Genomic DNA, 23,436 nt, shown 5'->3' on the forward strand with positions numbered 1-23,436 from the left:
TATTGCTTTCTTCTTTACTGCCTTACCAGAAAGTTTGTAGCTAAAACAATTTTTACAGCTTTAAAGAATGAAAGCAAATTCATATTTCTAGAACTTCAGCCAGAAGTAACTATATTTTCAGCAGCTGAATTTTCATTAAAGTTTACAAAAGACCTCTGCCTTCACTGATTTATTGTTGCATTAGGTAAAACTACCCAGAGTGTATAAAATACGGTGTTACTGCACTTATTGTCTGATCTAACATGTTATCAGTGATTGCAAGTACATTTTATAACCCCAGCTGCTGAATCGAAAAAAAGGTGATACAAGCATCAATCTCCAGGATAAAATCAGAGCTCCTTCTACCACGCTTTGACCTTACTGATGCCTTTGGATAGTCTTACTTGTCTAAGTCCTTGCAACAATTACCAGGGGACGGTTAGAAAATGCAGCTTTAATGGTGCAGATTGAAATTGTTAACAGCATCAGAGACTCGCACACAAACCCCAAAGATTTCCAAGCACAGGAAAAATTTGAGGAAACTCTTGATGCCACTGGAGGAAAGAAATGGAACAGGGCTGTAGACACGAGGCACAGATTTTATTTATACTCTTTATTGTCTGCATCCCTGAACTCCACAGTGTCATTAGCAAATGGAGAAAGCTATAAATACAAAACTTAGACCTCAAGATACAGTTAACTCCAGCTGTAGCTGCCAAATCTTATTTATAGCATGAGGAGACACAGATAATTACAGGTCACAAAAATGTTAATTTCTGTCATAATACAAGTAATAGTCTAAGAATGAAAAAGCTTCTTTTTTGGACTGAAATGATTTCCTCTACAGAAGTCTGTTAATTTGAAATACCATCTCTGTTTGTAGAGTATGGAACAGGCAAAGAAAGGATAAATGGGCCTTATCAATCTATTTAATGGTTCTTAAAATAATAATATTCAAATTAGAATACTAAATCACATCAATTTTTCCAAAGGCAAAGTACTTTAGGTAAATAAAAACTAGAGATGAACAGAAAAGACTATTTCGAGCAGTTTGACTGTTTGAGTTGTAGCTGCTTATTATTAACATTAAAGAAAATTTGAATCAGTATTTTTAAGATGTTAAATCCTCATGACCTGAAAGTGAATAAAAAGGTCCACTTTGTGAACAAACTTAACTGTTTTTCCCAAGCAAAGAATCACCAATCATTTCAATGATTCTGAAGTACACGGGATAAGTATTAAGACAAACATTATATGAAGGATGGAGTTAATTATGCTGCGTATAATCAGACACTGGTCACTCCAAAAGTTGTAATTTATTTTCCCCTTATTTGCATTTAACTTCAAAGGTATTTCAGGAAATGTAAAATAACATGATTTGAGCAGTTACAAAGATGATACGCATTTAACTTCAAAACTCTGTTTCAAACTCTTAAAAATAAATGACATACAATTTCAGGAAATAACACACCATTCTCATGCAACCTGTAATTGTTGCCTCAAAAATAGAAAACTCATTTTTGTAGGGGGAAATATCACAATTTAGGGCAACAGTAATCATCTGGCAGGTCTTATAGAGATACAAGGAAACAGTTGGGTAATCTGCATCAGTATGTTAATCTAAATTTATAGTAGAGTCTATTTGGTCAAAATGGTCATATGACTGTAACTTCATATGGAAAATTAGCAGACTGGTTTGAATTAATATGCAAACCCTACCATAGAGCAAACAGTGTCTTCAGTAAAATGGGGAGGGCTGCAGACTTCTACAGCTTGTATTTATCACCACAACTTTGTTTCTTTATCTTTTCCTTTTCTTTTTTTTTTTAATTTTGCAGCGGGAGCTTCATTTGAGTTTGAGTCCTTTGGACAGGTTTACAATCCTAAGAAGATATCTAAAATTCCAGCATCTAGGTCAGTACTGAGCTTTCTAAATACTTAACAAACATCTTTTTGTATCCCTTCATGTCAGATTTAATTGTCCATGGTGAAAGGAAGTGCTAATCAGAATTCAAGAGAAGTACTCTAAGACATGTATTTTTCCAACCTGGGAAAGGAATGATCCTGGGAAAAGCATATAAGGAAAAAAACAAGTTTGCATCTTATTCAAAGCATCAAAATGAATTAAATTATTTTAAAGTGTCATTATTAACTACTGTATGGCTTTTACACAACAACTCTGTATGACTGAGGTGCACTGAGGTACACTGAGGGAAAATCAGTTCACAAATACCTTACTTCTTTCAGAATCTGGCCTGGGAGGATGGTATTTGAGAAGCATTAAATCATTCACTGCTTTTACAAAGTTATTTTAGTAGCTTTGAAAAAGATCTCTCTTCTATTCTCTGTTCCATGGTTTCCCCAAATATTTCTAATATCTCTGTAGTTGCCCACCACAGCTGGCCAGCAACTCTTGTGGGGTTAAGAGAAACACAGACTTGTGGTGCACTGGCTTAAACTGCTTCTTCCCAGCAGCAACGTGCCCAGAGTAACTCCAGCTGTGGAGTTCACCACACTGATACCAAGGCTGAAAAATAATAAAGATCCACACCCCCAGCTGAGAAGGTGCCTGCAGCTACCAATGGCTTTGGGGTAACTCACACCAGGACCAGCCACATCAGAGTCAGAGCCCTTAGCTCTTCCTAAGCTGGTGTCCTCCCTAGGGCTGCTTCCTTCTGGGAACCAGGCGTGGCTGTGTGCAGGTTAGAGTTAGTCCAAGTCCAAGCTGAGTGTAAGCACCTCTGTAAGCCATCCAGGAAAGCCTGGGACCACTGAAGCCAGCAGAAGCTTTCCAGTTATTTTTAATGATGCTCTGATGTCCCCAGAGGGAACAGTTCTTTGTATGTTTCTTAGGTCCACATTTGATCTGCAGATCCTTTGCAACTGAGAGCTCTCTTAGGTTGTTTTTGTGGTCCTATCTAAATGATGATAATGCACTTCTAACTGAATATTATTTGCTAGAATTATCTGTCATATGAAAAGTATTAAAGTTTCTTTTCATAGCTGATGTAAACTTTCATCTGGAAATAGAGACCTTTAAGAAATTTTCTGCACAAAATGCATTAGGATCTTTGAAAAGTTTTATAAAAGTGTAAATGTAATCTACAAAAACTACGACAGATTCTGTTCAGAGCAGTCTTGCAAGCAGGAGGCTTGTGGCACTGCATTTGCAGCAGTGGTGCTTGTGCAGCTGGGTAGGGACAAAGAGGAAGGCAAGGTCCTCGCCTGGCAGAGCTGACAACTTCAATCGGGGTGACACTCTAACATGGAGTGACAGCGGTGGCGTTCACAGGGTAGGAAGGGCAGCAGCAAACAAAGATCGGGGGAAAAGTGATTTGCAAGAGCACTGTTATGAAGGACCCAGAGGAGCACACTCTTGCAATACCTTAAGGTTGGTTTGTTTGCTTTTTCATTTCAGGAGTACCAAATTCAGATGTGACTGCCCAGTTATCAGCAAGCTGATGCAAAGAACAAGAATTTTGGTTTGGAATGGAAAATGACTGAGCAGGAGGACAGGAAGAGCATCTGGTAGAAAAAGCATAGGGAGGAAGTACCTAGAACAGCAGCATTTTCTCCCAGGCCTGATTACATCTGTAAAATATCAAAGCATCCTAAATGAAGTGCTGTTGGGCAAGTGCTTGGGAGAGACAGGGATGGGCAGGAATGGCAGCAATACAAGTGCATACCTATCTTAATGAAGTCTCACACCATGTTTGCAACAGCCCTTCAGAGAAATCATAGCACACCATTCTTAGAAAGCCAGTTTGGCACAGCCTCTCCATATGTAGGAAACCACTCCTGTGATCTCCTGCAGGTATAGGAGTGAAATTATCTGCTGCAGTAAATTCACAAGTTTAGCATTCCTTGCTACTGAGACCAAAGGTTAATGTTTTGCTGCTTGGCTGAATCAAAATCACCAGTCACCTATTACATATTTTTGTGGTCTTGCTCACACATTTGACTTCAGCAGACTTTGAGTAGTCTAATTCCCTGAGTGGTAAATGAAAGCCATGTATATAAGACATTAAGTTTTGTTACTGCACAACAAAACAATTCCACAAATGGTTTTCTCTTGCAGCTGATTGGGTCACTGAGAGTAGCTCCAGGCAGCTTCTGGCTGCAAACATGCTGGGTGACCATCAGCCCTGCGAAAACATAAAACACAGAGCAGGAGGCACAGCAGCAGTCTGGAACAAACACCTGACTTCAGGGCTGAGGCTCCTTTTGGCACAGATGGCTGCGTGCAGCAGGTATCACAACACGTGGTGCTGTGCAATAGCTATCCCTGACACAGATGACCACAGAATAAGAACATTAAAGACTTTCAGGGAGAAGAGGAAGGGGGTTGGAATACTATCTCATTTCAATACACTTCAGAAAACTACAGAAAATGAATACTATTTTTGAAAAAAATTGTTAATCCTGATGCTCAATAACATCCCACAAAACTTTGCTTTATTTTAAATAATCACTAAGACTTAAATGGAGGCCTCTTTTCAAAAATGAGAGTAAAAGCTTGAAATTCTTTAAACTGATAGTCTAGTGTATGGCCATGCTCCTACTCAGAGTAACTAATTGGATAATTTAGCTGTAGCACTGACCTGAACAATGTTACTCTCTTGGAAGTTCACCTTTCTGTCAAGTTGGCAATGAGCGAATTTCAATGATTTGAAACTGTCCTTGCAAAGTTGTGCCTGAGCAGGGTCATGGAAAGCAGCTCTGTGGGGCACGGGGTGGAAGTGTTAACCAGAGATGTTCCATTTGAGAGCACAGGTCTAAGAGCTTCCCACTGAACTATAATTTACTATGCAAATGCCAAAATAAAAAGAGCTAAAGTTCTTTACTGAAAACATGGTAACACAGTGTTAGTTCTAAAATGGGAGTCACTGAGGATGAGGAGGTGCCAGAAAGCAAGCCTGAAAGGTAGAGGGAGCAGGCTATTTCTCTTTGTTATCGAGTGAAATGACTCCACAAATATGACAATAAATCACTGCAGGAATCAATCTGAGTAGAGGCAACTGCTCCATGCTGATAATGCATCAATCAATATTTAATGTTTACACTTTAATTAATCTGCACGTAGGAAGCATTCTTTCAGTGACAAAAAAGTGATGAGAAATAAAACACCTTTTATATCAAACAGCGACGAATGGCTGCCTATCTGTGAGGCTTTGGTTGGGCCCTCCATTGATCATTGCAGCCTCTTTCGATTGCACCAGTGTGCAATGTCACATTTGGGTACAAAGCAAACACCATCTCTTTGAGGGAAGGAGGGGGAGCTTCTGAATCTGCTTTTGAGTGATTACAACTTAATCAGAACAAAGAAAGACTGATAGCAAGGTGAGTTCTTTGGAAAGACTGGGCAGAAGCAATTAAACAAAAAGATATTTAACATCTGCATCAATGACACCTATCTGAACAGATTTTTACTGTGTATTACAATTATTGATACCTGCTAAGGCTTTGCACAGGAAAACAATTCAGATGTTGACTGGTAAAACTGCCTTCCCTTATCAGAGCTACCAGTGGAGACAGAATTGGTCATTTTGTCACTGTTCCGAATGTCAGGGAAGGTGCTCTGTGGACACAGGAGAAGTCACAATTCCTGTCTCAGAGTGTTTTTCCTCACTGCTCTGTTTAACCCTTGTAAACTCTGGTTCCTTCTTTTTAAAGGGCCTGATTCATTGTTCATTGATGTCAACTGAATGACTTCTATTGACTTCGGCAGGCATTGCATTAGTCCATAGATGAATGGTATTGAAAGGCACAGTGATGAAAGACAAATGAAAAGACAGTGATACTAGACCAGTAATGTTCAATTATTCCTTTAAAAAAAGGACTACTACAGAAGTACATTCTCCACACATCACTAAACCTTTCCTATGCTTACGTTGAAAACAAAATTCTTTGAAATGTACAGACTTTTCACATAATAAATGCAACAGTAGCTGTTGAAAATACAGAGAGATTAACATTCTGGAACTTAGATCAATTAAAAATATTAGACATCTGAATGAAGACACAAAATCGCCATAACCTTACAGAGAGTAGAACCCAGGGAAATTTTATGTTATTTTGTGTTTCAAATTTGAGTTATTTTGCAAAGCCTGTTGTGAAGTTAGGATCGGGCAAGGGACCTATGCAAATGTCAAATCATTTTAAGCTTTTAAGTAGACCTGACACTAATTAAAAACTATTACAATTTTGGTTTGTTTTCACTGAAGAAATTTTGTTGTTTTACTAGTAAACAAATAAGAGGATTGCATTTAGGATCCAATCACTGGATTGCCAAAATGCCTGCCCAGATTTGGGACTTCCCAGTTTAGGGTGCTTTGACTGCAGATTTAGCCAATACTTGAACAAAACCAGAAATTATATTATGGTATGAAGTAACATACTATAATGAATTCAGAAATATTAATCCTCAGTCCTGTAAGTTATTTCACTACTAGTTGACAATCTTCTGTGTTTCACAGACTTCTTCTGTCTGTTCCAAAAGTCTAGGTCACTCAGAAATGCATACAAACATGAGAGGAAGTGTTCACTGAGGAAATGAAAGAAGATGAATATAACATTTAGAATGCAATAGTAGAACTGAAGCTAATTTTTTACTTCTGATATTTCCTTGTAATTCTCACATTTTTTTCCCACAGAACTTTGTACATAGATAAACAAAACCCCAAGATTTCATAAAAATGGAGACAATGCTTTCTTACCAAAATCCATAAACAGCTTTTCAGCAGATTTACTACATACACACATCTCTGCACACAGAGTTACATCTGCAGTTTATCTTTTCCATAAAAACTTCTTCCCCCTTCTGTGCAAATAAGTTGAACAAGCTTAAAAAATAAAAGGGCAAAGTCAAAAGAGAGGAATGCTCTATTGTAATGCATAGTCAACTACAAATATTTATAGAAAAGATGAAAACACTACTGTGTGCACATCAGGGTTACCCTAGGACAGCTTTAACATGCACAGTTAATGTTTATGGAACAAAACCAACTTACTGTATGTGAAATCTTCATTTTCCTCATTTGCACCCAAAGTAAAGGTAAACTCACAGAAAAACCCAAAAACCAAAAAAACCACAAAGACTAAAAACCTTGCTTGATAAAATCCTGAGGCAACAATGAAAAAGCACTTCATGTTGTCACTCAGAAGCACAAAAGATGAACAGAAAAAGTGGCATTTTCTGATTTTCTGATGATACATCTTGCTGCACACAACTGGAATAGCAGCCAAATCCAGAAAGTTATATCTTAGCCCCCATGAACTCAGTTTTTGTGGAGCTCCAGAGCTGCATGGCCTGTTTTGTAGCAACAACCCTGATGTGCAGGGACTCAGGTCACACACTGTGGCCTTGAAACCCCATCCTTGAAACTTCTGGGGACACCAGTCCCTAAGGGTCTTTGCCACGCTGCTGGAACCTTTCCTCTAACAAAGGAGATACTTCCCAGCCCTGGGAAGTATCAGGGCTACACTACAGCGAGTTCCCAGGTATAATCACTGTGGCAGTGTCAAGCCCAAGTGCCAGGGCATTCTCCAACATCACTTCTGCCTGCAGCTGCTGGCATTAGTCCAAGTACTTCCACCTTAGTTATATAAATAAGGAGCATCCAGTGAGATCTAAGAGTACCAGTGCCTATTTAGCACCAGGGCTCAGGCTAGTTTTCCATCTCAGCTTGTCACAGCTGTCTGCTGCATAAAAAGAGTCTGAAATGTACTAAAAAACCCTGGAAGACTAATAATTCATTAAGCTGACAAATGAAAAGTAAGTCCTATCGATCAAGAGTAGAACTTCTTGGTTATAAAGGAAGCATATATTATTCTGACAGTATTTTCACAAGATAAGCTGAAGTTACAAAGAAGACAACCAATTTGATTCAAATAACTGTCTCTCCTCCGAAACATTCATGATTGCAGTCATCAGGCACAAGTTGGTGGGGTAGTATTACTACTCCCATTTTGAAAAATTTGGATAACTGCATAATATCCAGGAAACAGGACTGCATCACTCTCACAGGCTTTCTGACTGCTGATCCTGTGGAAAATGGTAAGCAAAGGTCTGACTCCTGCACCACTGAATCTCAGCACGGCTGAATACCAGTGTGGAAGGATGTGCAATCACACACACACAAGATTATCTCTCTTCCATCACTAGCACTGAAAAGCTCAGGGCTTATTGCTTAATGAGGGGAAACACATGTGCAGCTGCCCTTCTACCACCTGTAGAAGGTGAAAGTCGGCCAAAAGCCTACAAGACTCTCCAGTTGTGATGAATGGATGGAAACCAAAGTGTGGCTCACATTCAAGCCCTAGACTAGTTACAGAACTGTAATACTGTGCCAGCAGAGCCACCTAAGTGTGGTGGGCCCAGAGTGAGAGGCAGTCTCTAGTATTCTGGGATGGTAAAATATATTAAGGCAGGCATCAATTTACCTTGGTTAGTTATGTTTTTAGTTATGCTGTATTTTTGTGCCCAGGGGCCTAATTTATAATTGTAATAATAAAATGTATTATGAAGTATAAGCCAAGCACATGCAGGTTCTAATTCTGTTTCCTCTCAAAGGAAAGAGCTAAGCTGTTAAGCTCCAGGTTCTTTCAACATTTCCTATTTGCAACAAACACTAACATCTGAAATCAGAGATGTATCACTGCAAGGCTTTTGCAAAGTTCAGGTAAAGCAAGTTTAATGTCTGCCTTTTTTTTTTTTTTTTTTTAATGCTCAAAAGATATTTCTAGTTCCTCAGTGTCAGAGCTGTCACAATGCCTCATTCTGCAGGTAAACTGAAGTTACAGTCACCAGTCCAGTTCAGACACTCTCCTCACCAAAGTTACCATCCCAAAGCTTCAGGGGTAGCACTTCTAACCTACATTCTTAAGAGAGAGCTTATGGGCTTTTGAGGAACCTCCCCAGTTCCAAAGGATGGGGACAACCCAAATTCTCTTAGAATGGCTCTTACTCTGGCTTGGTTGTAGAACTCAATGTAACAGCCCAGCTGTTAATGTTATATTAATTTTGTCCTTGATTGTACATGAGAACTGGGAGAGAATGTCCCATTATCTCCTTCCCTCTTGACTGGAGCACCCTGTGCCAGGCCCCAGCAGGTGGCTGGTCCCAACTCTCCAGGTCCCTCTTACTGGGACACATTTAGAGCAGCAGGAAAACAATTTGTATGTCTGTGAGAACAATGTAATTTTAACAGAAAACTATGTTTAATTATTCAGATTGTCAGTAAGTTATTTAAAAAATATGATGTCGAAAAGCAAGACTGGCAACCGTACCATTAATCTACTGCTTTTACAGTATACTGTATTTATGCTATAAACAGAAGTTTTAATAATTAAAAAAGAAAAAGAAAATTATTGCAGTCATTTTTACTCTAGTCTAGTTACACTGATAAATGTTGATATTGGCAACACATTAATATTGCTCAGCTTATTTAAGCTGAATAAATAATGAGGAAGAGTTAATAAGAATACAACAACCAAACATAATAGGTCCTTAATCTTATGAAATTTTTCTTTACTCACATGAGCAGTCAGTCTCACTAATGTCAGTGGCCCAAATTTTGCAGTCCTTAATCACATACTGTTACCTTCAGTAGCTGTTGTTCCCAATTTAGGATCAAAGCCCATAGTTTGCTGGGGCCATGCTTTCAAGGGAGGATTGGGCCCAGACTTTTAATAAGGGGTTTGGTGGCTTACAAAGAGGTGATTAAGATCTTCCTTTGAAAAAACAGAAAAAGTAGAGTTCTTCTTTTGGATTATAACAGCACAGATAGCCGTAGCTTGTGGATTTCAGAGTATTAACTGCTAATCCACAAGTGAACTGAAAGGTTTTTGTTTGTTTGTTTTGCTATTACAGTATTTAAACTTGTCAACCTTCAGTTCTCAGTAAGTCATACTTAAGTTTCTTAGCAAAATATTTTATCACATCTCTGTGAGTGTGCCTAAGAGTTTGAGTGATCTCCTGTAATAGACAAAACCCAAGGTAGGTTTTTTTTTTGTTTGATTTGGTTTTATTTAATGAAAATCTTGTACTTATTTCTGAGAATTCAAACCATGAAGTTTTGGAAACTAAGCCACAATATAAAAGTTTCTATTTTCCTTAAGTGACATTCAGGGATTGTTGTTTGTCAGCGACAAACAGAAAGTACTTAGTATAATTATTATAGCACCTCAGTAAAAATCAGACTCTAGCCGTAGGTGATTGCAGCTATAAAGTTTCCAGAATAGGAACAATGAGCCCTATGAAACTAATGAAAAAAATCGCCAACTTCCTCACTCCAAAGTCTGATTTTTACAAGGACTCCATTTCTTCCTGGTTGCCAAAAATGAACAGTTTATTTGAATCTAGCTTAGGACTCCAGGAAAACAATTTTAATGCAAAATTGAATAATGTAGCAGCAATGACAGCATAATTAAGTGGTTTCAAAACTGAGCAATGTTTAGGTAGTGTGCCCCACTAATGAAAATGCAGAAATCATATTCTAATGATAGCATAACTAAAGATGATAAATATCCAGATATAGCCTTTGCTATACCACTGTAGTGTAATCAAATCAATTAGAAATCTAATGACTACTTTGACACAAACAGGTATTTAATATACTGAAAATGTACCAGTTTCTCCCCTCAAGCATTAGTAAAATCCCTGAGAAAATTAAAATCCAGGTCATAGCTAAATTCCTTTGAAACAGGGATTTAAATTAAAAAAAAAAAAAAAGAAAAAAAAAAAAGAAAAAAAGTTTAGTCATTGTAAGAATTCTTTGTGGTGTTATATTTTTATAAGGTTAAAGCTAAAAATAAGATCAAAATCTTTTTGGAAGTTACATTAAAAAAATAGACCAGGTGTGTTCAGAAACCCATCACACATATGCCTGTTAAACAGATGCCAACCAATAAATTAATTAAAGCTACTCTCCTCTCGAAATAGAAAAGAGGAAAGAGCTGTTAGGGACATTTATGGGGTGACATTCTCATGACTGACAAGTTTTTCATGCTTGGCCTCTATTGTACAAACCTCTGATACTTCTCAAACATTTTCCGAAAGGAAAATGAAATCCCTGTGTGTAAGAGAATTTAGTAACCTGTTTCTGGGCAGTCAGATTGATGCTAGAGATATGGCATGGCTGTTTATCAGCTGGGAGAAGTGAATTAAGGAAACAAGGTTTCAACAGGGACCTGATGAAAATCCTTGCTAATAACCCCTGCCATCACACTCAGGAAATCAGAGTTTGCATGTGAAATATCTCACTCTCCTTTGTGTGCTGTACTTCATTGTGACAATAGCTCCTCAGCTGATCGAGTGAAAAACTTTCTTGTGCTGATCTTAAATCCTACTATACTTATAGAATCTGGAAAAATAAATAGAAAGGCCTTTGAAGAACAGTAAACAGTTCTGAAAGCGCTACACAATTCCTTGAAACATCAACTTTTCTTGGACTTTAAGGACAACAACATTAATTTCTACATTTCTTCTTCCAATTATACAAATTTAATTTTTTCTGGAAACCACATAATTGCTGCAAAAGGAATTAGTGGATGGTAAGGGGTTATTAAACATGGCATTCACCCACTGCTCTTACACAGAAAAGGCAGCTCTGAAAAAACAAAAGCTGATTAATATGAAAGGCAGCTAACCTAAAAACTAAAACTTGAACTGAATGGTGTGTGCTAATCTTTCTCAAATACACTTATGAAAGCTAAATTTCCTGGTATTTGCCATCGCTATGCAGGCTGAGTGTTCATGTGAATGATATCTCCACAGTTCTGAGCAAACCAGTAAAAAATAGAGTTTTGTCCTCACTGGTAATTTTCTCAATCTCCTGTTTTTCCACAGCTGCCTGAATAGTGAACACTTCACAATCCAGTGTCATTTGTGATAAACTCTGTTAAAAAGCTGCCATTCATTAATGGTACTTTCCTTAATCCTCAAGTCTCTTGTAAGGAAAAGATAGAAATTCTGTGTTATATATTTGCTCTACCAGGTCTACAAAAAAAACCCTCGACCTGTTAGCCACATTAATAAAATACTCACCAGATCAAACTCTTAATAGCCAGCCTTAGACTCACTATTGTTTATTGATGTTTGTTTGCCAGCCTATCTGGAGACATAGGGAAAATCTTAATAGCTCTGGCCACTCATTAGCAAAGTACCGTGGAGTCCTAATCCCATAAAGATATTAAACTATTTTTCCTTACAATAGCAACAAATGGAGGGAATTCTCATTACTTATTAAGATGTGGTACATTCTTTGCATATTGAGTTTCTTCTTATACTTTGAACTCTTATCCCCCATCACTCTGTTTCTGAGGCTGAGATCAAAGTAGGTCGGCCCTACAGAGCTGCAGATAAGTGGCCGCCTTTCAGAGAATATTAATGCCCTCCTGAAGGGCCCAGCTGGGGAGGAGGTGGATTCCCCTGATGGGAGAGCCCTGCCAGCCCAGCCACACCAGGCCACCGCTGGGGACACAGCACAGCCCCGACGAGGGGAGCTGCTCACCCCAGCTTTACTACGCGGCCCAAATCTCAAAGCGATCCTGAGCCCAGGTCTCTTTTGGAACTAGAAATCTGAATTCTGGCAGACTGGCACAGAGCAATTGGTTTTATAGCAGGAAAATATGTGACCAATTTTGTATTTTGCATTGAAAAAAATTCTGGTGTTTCTGGTTCCCACTTTTGACTTCTTCAGCCTTAGGTTTTACTTCTCTCTACCTCAGCTACCCAAGGACTGGTGTTGTCGGTGTGCTCATGGGCAGCTGGCAAGACAGTGTCCCCTTCCAATCTTCCACCTCCAGCAGGGATCCTGCCATACAGGGTTTCTTTCTTGCCTTCAAATTTGCTTGCAAGGCTTTTAAAGAGGAATTACTTTAGAGCTTGTTAAAGGTAAGAGTAAACATGCTAAGTACTAAGACATTCAGAGGGTATCGGAAAAGAAGAAATGTTATATTCATTACAGAGGAAAATCTAGTAATAAAAAGTATTACCTGCATTTATAGCCCTTGTAACCTAATTTTTGTGACAAAGCAAAGAAGTAAAAACATTCCTTTCTGCCTTTCAGTGACCCCTATAAGAAACCCCCCATGGAGTCATTTAGGATAGTAATTTGAGTGAAAATATATGCAGCCTTTACTTTTCTTGCTCTTCTTAAATTAATAACCCTTACTGGTAATTAATCTAAAAGTTTTTAAAGGTATTTGCAAAAATTCCCTCAAATTAGTAAGCACTTAAAAGAATTAAAAACTTAAAAGACATTATCCACAATATAAAAGAGTAACTGAACATGGAGCTGTGTTGTTCAAATGTTAAAACTGTACATAAAATACTCCTTCAATATACACTGCCAGTAAAAACCAAAGCAAAGCAGGTCATTAAAATGTCAGACTTGGGGCAGAGTGGAAAAAATGCTGTGTTTAAAAGTAAACATGTAGACCTTTTATAATTATTTCCCCTTAAATTTAACTGTTAAAAAAAAACCCCAAACCAACAACAACTGAACCAAAACAAACTAAAATTAACCCCAAAACATACAACTGTAGTAGCATCAGAATACAGACAAGCTCTAGTCTTAGTCTTGTTCCTAAGCAAACCTAAGGACACTTTTTGAGTTTTTCTGCAGCTGGATGTCAGGTTTTTTTTTGCAATGTCATTTTCTTTTATCTGTTTTTTGTAAAGCAAACCAGAGTGGTGAGTTCAAGCCATTGATATCCATGCCATGAGTATGCTACAGCTGAATAGCACCAGAAACCTCTGGAGCCCATGTGCATCTGGAGAATCCTTGGGAAGATGCTGAGGTTCCATGCACAGCCCTGTGCTGACTGATGGACTTGCACATTCACTGTCAGGGTGACATTAAGTCTCATGTAGGATTTTAGCATCCATAAAGAGCTCAGAGTAGAAATTCTCAATTCTTTCTCCTCACGTGAACTAAAACTGCTCACTGAAACTGGCAACAGATTGTCAGGATAAAGGGGATGCTGTGGTAGTTAGTGGGTAGCTTGAAGGCAGGTTAATGACACTTTCTTGAATTAAACTTTTCTGCAGTCCAGTGCAGATGAACCAAGATAGTAAAAGAAAAGCCAAAGTCTGTCTCTTCAGACATGAATTATGTTGCAGTACTGAAAATAAAATGTGTACTGGTGTCACTTTTTCTCCCAAGATTTTTGAGCCAGTAACAAAGATTAATATCCTTCTGACTCTTCAGAGCTGAAGGTTTCAGTTTCTCTTCTACATGATGAAAAAAGTTCATCATGTCCCAAAGAAAAAAATTCCATCTCATTAATCTTATATATTTTCATCAAAGTGTCTGTGCATGAAGTCAGTGTATAATCTGCACTGAGCTGATTTCCTAAACTGTGTCTAAAAGGTGGCAATGCCCTAGGAGCAGCTGTGTCCATATCTGTGCAGCTGGCACAATTCCATATTAACTGTGCTAGTGTATATCTGAACTACAAAACTGATGCACACAATTTTGGTTTTACAAAAGTAGTTGGTTCATAAAGCAGAAATAAATTTAATGATCAAGAACCAAAAGAGTTGTACCCTCAGGCAGTGTCTGGGATCTCACTGAAGTCCATGCAGGAACACAAGTAACTTATTTCATCCTCAAACATCTCTGTAGCTCTGTTCCCTAAAGCTAACAAACACCACTGCTGAAAGTACAGGTTGTCACATTTACAATCAGCAATTAAAACCAACATTCTTCTGTTTTTCATCTGATAAGAGCAGTGCCCAAAGTGGAGAGACAATGGAGGAACACATAATAATAGCAACAAATTCAACTTGTATTAAACTACTCCTTTTTCTTTAAATCAGCTTCTGCAATGCAAACATTCGTAAGTTGGGAAAAAAAGCCTGTAGTCATGTTTGACACATGTTATACTTAAAATACAGAGACCATGGGAGAATTTTAACCTTCATACTTATGAAGTTTCTTTTTCTAGTTTCTGGCATTTTATGTATTATGATCAAATAATACATAATACATGTAAATACATGTCTCAGCAGGAGACAGAGCAGTGGACAAAGTTGTAGATGGGTATAATTGACTCAGAAGGAAAACAAGGACATCTTTAGGCAGCTGTGGTTCCATGACTGTTTCCAGCAGGTCTGCAATGCCAAATACTTCCTCACTAGGAATGATCACTAATTCTTAGTCATGGGCTTACAGTGACAATGAAAACAGCAAGAGCATGCTGTATGTATATTTTTGACAGCCCTATGATTTTCCTTCTATGATTAAAATGATGAGTAATACTTTAAAAGAATTAAAATTAGATGTTGGAAAGTTGGTTTCTAGCCACACATAAAGCCTTCAAGCAAAAAGCCAAAATCTCTTCAATTTTGGATCAGCAGGGTGACTTTGGAGCACTTTGATACGTCCTATAATTTCATCAAACTATTTTGATCCTGTACCAGGAGCCTAAAGCCAGGATGAAAGCACCATGGAACCCATGGCTTGTGACCTGTGGCTCTATTGAAGGCAGCACACCATGACCCTGGAGGGTTGGTACTTAGTTATAATGATAGGTTTGAACATTGTTTCCTTTCCTATTGTCTACAAGTATTCAGGATGATAATCCCAGTTTAAACAAATTTTCTAGTCTCATGACACCTCTGGAAGTTTTAATTTCCATAAAGACAAGCAAAAATGTTACTTTTACCTGTAATCTTTATGCAAAATCAACTACTGTTAATAGTGGGGATTCCAGAGCTTGGAAAGAGGGTTCATTTTTTGTTCTTCAACCCAGATAAAAAAAGAATGAAATAACTTTCTCTGAAAATATTAGCTTGCTTGCAGCTCATTGTGAGGATATCAGAAGTTTGTTCTTTACTGATTTATTATATAACTACTCTTACTGTCTTCCTGGCCACAGGCTAAAACAGTGGCCAGTTCTCCATTACCAAACTGCCAAAAAATGCAGTTTGAAAGTACACATTAAATGTTTTCTTCAAAGAGATTTGACCTAGATCTTCTGAAATCATGTGCCATATTCCAAGAAAATTCCTTAAAAAAGATTATTTTCATGAGTATTTGGCACTGATTGCTCAGGAGTTTAAAGCAACTGGTATTTACACTGTATTTACAGAGCACAGGCTCAATTGTCACCCAAATGCAGGCAATCTGCATTGAGCCATCATTTCTCCACACAGCTCATTTCTAGATATTGAGCAGGAAAGATAAACTTCCACAAACACCACCTACATACATATTAAGAGCACATCATACACATAACATTAAATAACACCCACCCTCCACAGTCTTCCTTCAGGGTTCCAGTCTCCTGTAATTCAGCCCGAGTATGAACTAGAACAGGTCATGGCCATCAAACTACTTTGATGTTCTTATCATTTCAGAGTTTTTTTAGAGAGCTAATCAACAAAGTCTCTAGGATTCTTCTTTTGAAACTTCCACTTCCCAAGAGTTCTTATTCACATTCACTATTCTGCTCAACTCTAAGATTGTAGGCCAATTTTTTTTTAAATTGATGGTTTGCCTTTTACTTCAACTAACATCACTACTCAAGCAAAGAATCACACCTACCTTGCCAGCAGGTATTGTTCCCCCACTGTGCTAAAGAAGGGCAGACATTCCCATGGCAGTGTGGTTAATACAAACCACAGGTTATTTCAGTTAAAAAAAAATGAAACAAAAAGCCAAAAACCAAAACAAAAGGGGGAAATAAAGAAGGTGGCTAAGTATCAGCTGTTGGATCAGAGACTGGGCAGGGAAAGCTGCAGCACAGGAAGGCAGTGCAAGGCCAAGGCACCTGTGCTCACTGCCCTTCGAGCCCAGCACAGCCCACAGCCACCTGTAATCTGTTTTATTTCCCTCCATTGCAGAAAGACATAGATTAGAAATAGTTCAAATGAACTGGTCAGCCAGTAGAACTGGAGGAATTACAAGCTTCTACCAAAGGATGGTGATAAAACATTTTCAATCAGAACAGCTGCTTTTAGATGTAATGTTTGGCATTAGGAAAAGATGACTGGAGCCAATGCAGGCTACCTGCTGTATTTTAGAAAACGTGCACATGCTCACTTGTGCCAGAGGACATAGTGTATTATATCTCTACATTGAGTTGTTCATCTTTAACCGGCACAGTCATACCTGGAAAACTGGGTGATTCACACTCTTACTTTCTCCTCTGTGTTAACTCTGTCGTTGTGTTACTCCATGACAGAGATAACACATCTTACAAAACAGCCCTGGACCCCTCAAGCTGCTCAACGCATTTAAATGCTGTGCTGAGATACAGATCTATAGATGCCTTAGAGAGCATTTTCTAAAACCCATAAGGATCTGATTTACCTTCATTTAGGCTGTCATTATAGCACTGCAGTTTGAAATCAGTATTTCGAGGCAATGGCTAGAAATCTAGCAGCATTTCTGTATGAGCTGTCATCACCATCTGCACCACCACTGACTTTTTCTTAACTGATCCAGCTGAAAAGGAAAGAAAAAAATTGTTAGATCAGTTTGAGTCCAATTCCCTGTGCCTGTGCAAATGCTTCTCTTGGAACAGGGCAGGAGAAGCAGCAGGGGCCAAAGCTGCTGCAGAAACGCAAGTGCAGCCACATTCCTCGATATTTGCGTAGAGAGCCAGAGTGACTTAGAGTAAAATATCTTTAGGTACATTCTAGCCTTTTTTATGATCATCAATTTTTTTTCACATTCCAGATAGAATCCATCCACAGACCTGGTGTTTTTCCGGTGGATTTGTTCACACAATGCTTTATGTTGGCAGCTCATTTCTGTCTTAGTCATGTTTTCGTTTCTTCTTTAGCAGATGTTTACAATTACTCCTTAAAATGTTTCCATTTTCTCTGATCACTGAATGTGAATGAGGTGACATTTTTAAAAATAATTGTAACTTTTTCTGGCCAAAAACCATGTTCTTGGATTCAAGTAGTCTTTGTCTTTTAAACTGTGGTAAAGGCCTTATATCTTTGTAATAGCTGTATCTGCACTACTTTACCTATTCCTTTTTTGACAAAACCAAAGTTATTTGTCATTGTCTGACTGTATCTTCTGTCTGGTAATCAGATGTTTGTATGGCTTTTATTTAACCTTAAAGACATGAGGCCTATTCTCCAGGATTTGTGTTGGGAGGACTGTAGAACAAAAGGTTCTATAGCAACCTGAGCTGCTGAAGTGCAAAGGAAGGTTTCTCTGCTTTTCTTTCAATTGGGTTTTTTCCCAAATGTTTTTATTCACCAAAATTTAGATCAAAGTTCTTACAAACAAATGCCTCATTTCCAACACCTGCAATTATACTGCAATATTTCTAATGCTTCAGATGTTCTTTAGAATCCCATTTCTGGGAGTCCTCCAAGCTTTTGAGAAAATTCAGCTGTTTCTTCTTTTTCCTTCTTTTGTTTTGAAAAATAAGATTTTAATTTGCAGAAAAAGTATAAAAATGTGACATCACTTTACTACAAAGGCTTAAACAAGAGAACCACGTAGATATTTTAAAAATTCACTTTTTTTTTAATGCAGTCCCGTGAGTTTTGGACTGCTGACTCATGGTTTTTGCATGCTTGACATCAGCAATACCACAACTGAGAGAAAATCTTTGTGAAAGATTCCTTTCTAGTCCTCTTGTGACAAAGGGATCCTCCAGGAAAAGACACAGAGAAACAACTGTTTCTTATTCATTATAGTTCCCAGCTAAAAACAAGCTCAAAACCCAACTTTAAAGCAAACAACCTAAAATATCTGCCAAACCATCCCTGCTTCTTTCTTTCACCATAAGGACTCAAAAAAGGTATAAACACATTTTTTCCTTTGTTTTGCTAGGATTATGAAGTCATATAATATATGAAAATAAAACTTCTGGTATAATTTCATATTTTTCAGTCAACAGCTTCTTTTAATAAGAATTTAGTTTCCATGAAAAAAAATGTACCAATTTTATGATGACACTCATTCTGCTTCATTAAAAAATGTTTTCCCTTACTAGGAATCAAGTTTTCTGAGAAACTTGGAAATGCCACTTGAAAAAAAATTTAGAACCATTTTACTCTTAAATGAGAATTTTGGCCCAAGAGCTAATGCACTTTCACTGCAAGTTGATGCATGACCTCAAGTTTCTGCCTATACAAAACAATTACAAATACTCCCTACTTCTAATAAAAGAGAAGGAAATTAGGGGCTATCCTTAACATTTCTGATATCAGTAATAGAGGAATGTGATAATATATTATACTAAGTGCAAAAAATTTGATTCTGGAACTGGCTGGTTTGGCAGCCAAAATTGGACTCTTTATTGAGCAAATCTTCATATTCATTCCAAATACTTTTCCTACACTAAGACTAAAGGATAAATTGCATGTGGGCTTGATAAAAATGGTTGGTATGTGCCTGTATTAAAGTATTTCTGGCATAAACTGCTTCAGAGGCAAATCAGGTCAAATTTTCACAACTGTTGTTGTCATATGGAATTAATTTGATAGCTCACTTCAACTGACAGTTGGACTTGCTGATTCTTTTAAATTCACCAGACTATTTAATTAATTGTGCCAAGCTGAAAGCAAACAAGCAAAATTAGGCTGAAAATAAAACCGTACTGCAGCAAAGGTACAGTCATCTGGATAAACTCACACTAGAACCGAGTCTAAATCTGTACTGTGCTCCTAATTACACCATCAGAATCACCATTCACGGAGCACTGCTCAGCAGAGAATATAAAACCTCCAGCATTGGAGAGGAGGTTTTATATTCTTTTCAGAATCACTCTGATGATCATCATCAGATGATCACTCCTTTTTTCATACCCATTTGTTCTACATGGACCTGAAAAACAATATCGTCACTACTTCTAAATATTTCTAATATTTCTAACACCATTACTACTACAAAAGCACTTTTATTGCATCACCATTTTTTCTTTCAGAACAATGATGAAATCATAGTAATTTTAAGTACCACAATTAAGTACCACGAATTTGGATCTACCGAACAGCAGGCTATAAAATATGTGATTTGATCTGTGCTGCACAAGTCCTTCAGCTGATCACAAAACTCATGCTGGATCTCCAAACATCAGTAAGCACAAGACTAATTTAATTAGTCTTTATTATGTGTATAATTTCATAACTGCTCCTTAAGAATAGTATCCCATATTTACAGTAAATCTTTGTAACCCATTATTTACCCAGAAACTCTTCTTATTACTCTGTCAAACTCAGTCTTTTAGAAAATATACCATTTTTTCATTCTATCAGAGAAGAAGTATAGCTAATAGAAAACACTTCCATTTTTTTATGCTCATTTGGACAGGTGGAATTAAGACACCACATGCTGCAAACATATTAATACTAAGTAATGAGCTTCTCTCACACAAATGTGCACACACACACAATGATGATGTTTTACTTGATCAAGATGGGGGAAAAGATTATCTAGAACATTTCAACATTCCTAATGTGGTATATGATTGCCTATAGGAGATTTCTTTTGGGACTACTCTTCCCCAGGATCAAAATCCTATTTTAAATGCCCGGCCAAAGCCATCAGCCTTTCCCTTCTTCCAAAAAAAGAAAAATTCTCCAGAAACCAAAAAAGAGGTCTTTAAAGTCCTCAGCTCATCTTCTTTGGCTTTACAATGCGTCACTCAAATAATGTACAAAATCTCAAAGGGAGAAGAAATTATTTCTTTATACATATTACATGGTTAAAAAATGCAAGTTTAATATAATCTCTGGAAAGAACCCTATGCCTGAAATCAGGATAAACCTGGTATTAAAAATAAATTGTAATATGAGTTCTTGGCTGCACAGCTTGTTGTTGTAGATACAGGGTGGTGTGGACTGAAAGGACTGTTTGTTGACTGTTTCTCTCTGACACAGTATAGGAATCCCATTCTGAGGTGGTCTGCTGGTTGCCTGCAGTGCAGGAGAAAATACAGTTTCCCTTTTGAGGTATAATTTGCTTTCCTTAGAGCACTGATCACTGAATATGACTGGAGCTGGTAGAGGATGTCAGATTGAAATGCTGCTGCTCTTACTCTACCAGAGCATCCAGCTGGGGTGTCCTCCTCGTATTAAATCAATCTTCACATGTGAAGTCAATGAAGCATTTCCCCCAAATCAGATTGGTATTAACCATTAATTTTTTTTGCAGGTTTTTGTTCAGCTTTTTTATTTTCTTAAATTATCTAAAGTAATTAGAGAATTTTGATACCATAACCACATAATTTCAAATATAAGAGGAGCAACTCCATCACTTGGTGACTGAACTGAGTTTGCTATTTACAGCTAGGTCTGTTGCCTGTCTGGACCAAAGTCATGACTCTTGCCAAAAGATGTCCAAAACTTAGACTATATTTCATTGGAGAAGCAATGTCAAATTGATAGACTGACACAGCTGTAACTGTTTTGTCAAGTTAAAAAAGAGCAAGAAAATAAAAACTATTTGAATGTGTATAACAAACTGGCATTTCACAGATTCTCTTATGTTCTCAAGAAATGGATGAAACAGTCATGATGAAACATCAATAGAAATATTGGCAGATTGGCTCATTGAGTAGGCAAGGAATGATATCCATGTTAACCAATATTAATTCTTCAGAAATCCAATTTCCCTTTCATCTACCGTTGGAGGGACTAAAAGGAAGATTTTGTTAATGAATAAAATCTTATCTGGGAGGCTAAGTAAAAAAAATATTTTCATGTCTCTAAAACATATGCACTGATTTGAAAGTTTGGGCAAAGCAGCATCTGCATAGGAAGTAAATTTGTTTCCACTTTCTGTACAGATAAGCCATTAGATTAGAGGAAAAAAAAAGTTATGTCAGGATAAGGAGTACATAAATTCTAAAAGCTCCTCTTTCAAAAACTGATGGCAATCTCTTGCATTATCAAATATAGATTTCCTGTTTCATTCAAATGTTAATATACACGCAAAAAATCAGACTTACAGGGGCCAGAGGAGGGCCTGTGGTTAATTTTGACAGAGAGCAATGTCCTTTTTTCACACAGGTGGCCCTTTGGGCAACAGCAAGAAGACAATCTACTGTTGCTCAAAGAACTCGTAATGGGTTTCATATTGCTACATTACTGGGGAGGGTTCTAGGAAAAACCCCGTGGTTAAAAACGTACCCTGGTCTATACCATGGGAGTTTCCTTGTGGTCAGCTGGGCTACAACAGTCCCTGGTTCCTGCTTGCTACCTCTCAAGCATTATGCTGGAATGACAAATTAGTGCAGGTCCTGAGCTCACCAAAGCTGGCTTTTCATCCAGGGGCAAGAGAAAACTCATCATAAGTGCTTTTCCCATGGAAGATCATGAAATGCTTCCCATCTAACACCTGGTCTAATTTACACTCATCTCTATTTATTATTTAAGGTCATAAGCAGAGGAGATTGGAACTAGTAGAGCAGAGCACACTAATGTGAGTTTGGACTTTGTTTTGTTTCTGTTGATTTTCTGATCATTACATCACAAATGTAGTGATTAGCAATAATGTTTTAGGAACCTGCTTTGGTGAGACCTGACAGCCAGCCTACCTGTTTGGGGGTTCTTCTGGAACACATGACTGAATGTTTCAACAAACAAAGTTAAAATCCTCTTAAAACTGCATAAGATATTTATCTGTGAAGATTTGGTTTGGTCAGGGACTTCTGCTTTCCTGTCACAAGGCCACTGATTAATATGAAATAAACTCCTTCCATAACTACATCTGTTTTTCTGTCTAGCTAAGGTGACAAGTTACTGTATGAAGAACAGTGTCTGCAAGGCTCTGGCAGACAGCACTTCATGTAACTTTCATGACTGCATTTACTTTTAATTGATCCTGCAGTACTGTGCCCCTTATGGAGTGTTTTAAATCAATGTCAACCGTAAAGGGGTACTAAACTGTACAAGATCCTTTCTTTGGTTGAAGTTAAAGGTAACTTATTTATGAGGACATGAATAAAACTCTAAGTGTGTGAATGTAAATATGCCCAAAACTTACAGAACTCTTTTTCTTTATTTCATAGATTGGAAAATGTCAGGCATGGATTTTTTTCCCTTTTCCATAATGAAAAATTCAACAGGGCCCTTTGAATGTTTTCTCCCTCTTTGTGTTTTTCTCCATCCCTGTATTAACTGGATATGACATTGGAAGTTCTGTTATCCAATGAGAAAATCAAAGCAAGCAGAAGAGAGGCTCTTCCAAAATTGGCAGTGTTCTGGCATTCACCCAGAACTTTCATGTTATGGAAACAAGCCCTTGACAAGCTCAGACACGTGTGATTCTCACCAGAAATGAGCAAGTCTTCTCAGCCCATGTGTGCCAGCATGGACATTACTCCTGAAAACAGCTGAGGGAGTGACTGACCACATCCCTTCATTTTGAGATAGCCCTCTCAAACATGTTTTACTGCCTGAAGTACCTCCCCAGCATCACACTAAACAAGAGGTTTGCTCGTATTAGAGAAGAGAAGCAGCAAATAGTCCAAAAT

The 23,436-nt window shown here is 37.8% G+C and overlaps 1 protein-coding gene across 4 annotated transcripts in view; it reads right to left on the bottom strand.

Annotated features, from left to right (window-relative positions):
- Positions 1 to 23,436, bottom strand: part of LOC111934608 (uncharacterized) — a 76,339-nt gene that overhangs the window by 20,694 nt on the left and 32,209 nt on the right. For 3 of the 4 annotated variants that reach the window (XR_015275206.1, XR_015275207.1, XM_086847080.1), the window contains exon 4: positions 17,301 to 17,435. The gene's annotated coding sequence lies outside the window, so the exon portion shown is untranslated. Of the gene's footprint in view, positions 1 to 6,695; positions 6,822 to 17,300; positions 17,436 to 23,436 lie in introns of all 4 variants that reach the window. The other variant, XM_086847081.1, reaches the window with a different exon arrangement.

The sequence above is a fragment of the Cyanistes caeruleus genome, chromosome 12, assembly GCF_971803275.1.
Source record: "Cyanistes caeruleus chromosome 12, bCyaCae1.hap1.1, whole genome shotgun sequence".
In the NCBI taxonomy this organism is placed as follows: Eukaryota; Metazoa; Chordata; class Aves; order Passeriformes; family Paridae; genus Cyanistes; species Cyanistes caeruleus.